We start from the raw sequence: 2649 nt of genomic DNA, 5'->3' as shown, positions 1-2649 counted from the left end.
CCTTATGTCTTCAAGAGTTCCTCCTACTTTCTCTTCCAGGAGATTTAGTGTCTCTGCTTTAATGTTTAGATCTTTAATCCATTTTGACTTTAGTTTAGTGTATGTTAGATGTCTTTGGATGAATGACATCATTAAGCTGAACTGGAGCCAGTGAAGTGGCCGCGAGGGGGCTGTGGCCCTGACCGGCTTATTAGCAGGGAGATCAGGGAGTGAATGCAGGCGGCGGCGGGGCGCAATCGGCGGACCTTTGCAGGAGGCGGCAGGGCAGGAGAGGGCAGGTGCCCTCAGCAGGCCCAAGCGACTTGAGTGGCAGCATGACCTTTTCGACAGTGTTTTGCGGGTGGTGCCCGTGTGGACATCGGTGGAAAGTTGTTGGTGTCTAACCTAGAATTCGGAATATCACACGCAGATATTCTGGAACGCTTGCTGAATTTGGAACGCTCAGAAAGGCGGCCGTGCCCTACGATGGCTCTGGCCGAAGTTAGGAACAGCAGATGTGCACTTGGATAGGAAGGCGACTCCCCTAAGGCTGTGAAAGAGTACAGTGGGTGCCCCTGGGTGACCGCGCCACGAACATCCAGCTTGTCACATCACAGATTGAAACACACCGCAGAGCTGCACAGAGCATGAACAGAGGTGGCATGAGGAAACCGTAGCTCTGGAGGTCTTGCTGGTGCTGGCGGACCCCGAGAGGGACCCGTGTAGGCAGCCAAGCAAGAGGCAGAGGCGCTGGCACGAACGCAAAGCAGCAGAGCTCTGCCAAGGAGCTGGCTGCACAGCTGAGGCCTGTAATGCAAGGATGGACGCGAGCTAAACCGCCGACCTGTGCGAAGAGAACCCAGGCTTCCACCTACTCTCTGGGAGCAGGGGATGGGGATTGGGCTTGGGGGGGGGGATGACCTATTTGTTTCTTTTATGCTTTAAGATGGGATTTAAAAGCTCATGTAAAGTCTTGCTTGCTTACTTTCTTTTATTTCTTCTTTCTTGCTTTCCTTTTTTGTTTTGTTTTGTTTTGTTTTCATTCTGAAGCAGAACTGATTGGTACCGAGTTATTTGTGGGATAAATTTTGCTGGTTGCTGTTGTGGAGAGAAGGTGGCATTTTCACCTTTGCCATAATAAAATAGAAATTGTGCAGGAAAAAGAAATGCTTGTGACAGTTAATGTTATGTGTCAATTTCTTTGAGCTATGAGTGTGTGGATCACGATCTAAAGATTTTCTGGAGTGTATCTGTGAGCAAGTGAAATTTGAACTGAACTAAGCAAAGTAACAACTCTACAAGCCTGGACATCATTCAGTTCCCTGAAGCCCTGAACATCGGCAACATTAATGAGAAGCTGAGGCACAGTTTGAATGAGCATTCAATGTGTATTAACTTAGGCTGACTTAGGAGACTTTTTCCTGTTCTCCACAACCAATAATACTACATATTAATAGCTTCTGCAGTGAATATTATCCTCATAGTGTACTTTTCTTTATAAAATTCCTTTGGTTTTTCAAATCCATTACTTTCTTGTAAATGACATTCTTTATTTGTCTGTCCTTAAATGAAATCATTTTTAGGATATATTATCAAATTATGAAGGTGATGAATTGCTCCATTACTGTTCCAAGAACTATGGCAGCAAGCTGCCAAGTATAAAATTTCTTCAAAAGGCAATAAGGTTGTGATTTCTCTTGTCAGATTTCTAACAGGGATTCTCCCTTCACTAGCAATGCAAGTTGTCAGATCTCACCACATCTTCTTTCTTCACAATTAATTCAAAACAAATATTGAGCTGCAAGGTTTTTCACAAGATTCTAATGGTATTTGCTATTTGAGGGATCAATGAATCAGTGGTAGGTGCACTACAGGTACTAGGTTTGCCTCAACCCTTTTGAAAGCCCTTGATGAAGAATATCATATTGAATAGAGGGAATCTGAAGATGTATTTATTAAAAACAAAAGGTGGTAGGAAGTGGTAAGAATATTATGCTAGTTAATTTTGATTATCAACTTGAATGGATAGAGATGCTGAAGAGATGACAAAACTGTGAGAGGGCACAACTCCTCAGGCAGCTAACCTCTTCGTGTGTGCATAGCTAGCAGGACTATCGGCAGCTTGTGCCCAGGCGGAGGAAGAAAGTGAGTGAATGTGGAGCCACGGACTGCGTCTTGCCCTGGACCCTCTTCCTTGGTATTCTTCCCTCACTTGCTCTCCAGCCACCACAAAGGCAGCACATCTCTTCCAGCACCACTACACCATGATGTTCGGCTGCATCTCAAACCTACAGGAATAAGAGCAGCCAGCTGTAGTCTGAAATTCATGAAACCACAAAGCAAACAATCTTTTCTGTTAAATTATGTACACGAGACATTGTCCCAGCAAATAGAAAGCTGAATAAATATCCAGAAGCAAACATAAAACTGAAAGCATAGAATTATTATTGTGGGCTCAGTACTTGCTTTTTCGTTTTTTTTTTTTTTCAAAGTTTTATTGATAAACAGATAGCAATGAGACAGTTTCAAATCAAATCGGAAGGACAGTTTCAACAAATAATACACTGCATATATTCTTCTCAGTGGTTAATTGCTGTACAAGATGCGGACTTGTGATTCTATTTACAAACACCATTAGAACAAATCATTCTATTCATTAAGAGAATGCAA

The 2649-nt window shown here is 43.3% G+C and overlaps 1 pseudogene; it reads left to right on the top strand.

The window, feature by feature from the left end:
• The window catches only part of LOC101586945, a 2669-nt pseudogene extending 1855 nt beyond the window's left edge, over positions 1 to 814 (top strand).
• The last annotated feature ends 1835 nt before the right edge of the window (positions 815 to 2649 follow it).

The sequence above is a fragment of the Octodon degus genome, unplaced genomic scaffold (assembly GCF_000260255.1).
Source record: "Octodon degus isolate 3935 unplaced genomic scaffold, OctDeg1.0 scaffold00097, whole genome shotgun sequence".
Classification (NCBI taxonomy): domain Eukaryota; kingdom Metazoa; phylum Chordata; class Mammalia; order Rodentia; family Octodontidae; genus Octodon; species Octodon degus.
Note: the sequence above shows the minus strand (reverse complement) of the source record. Positions and strands in the feature narration are given on the sequence as shown.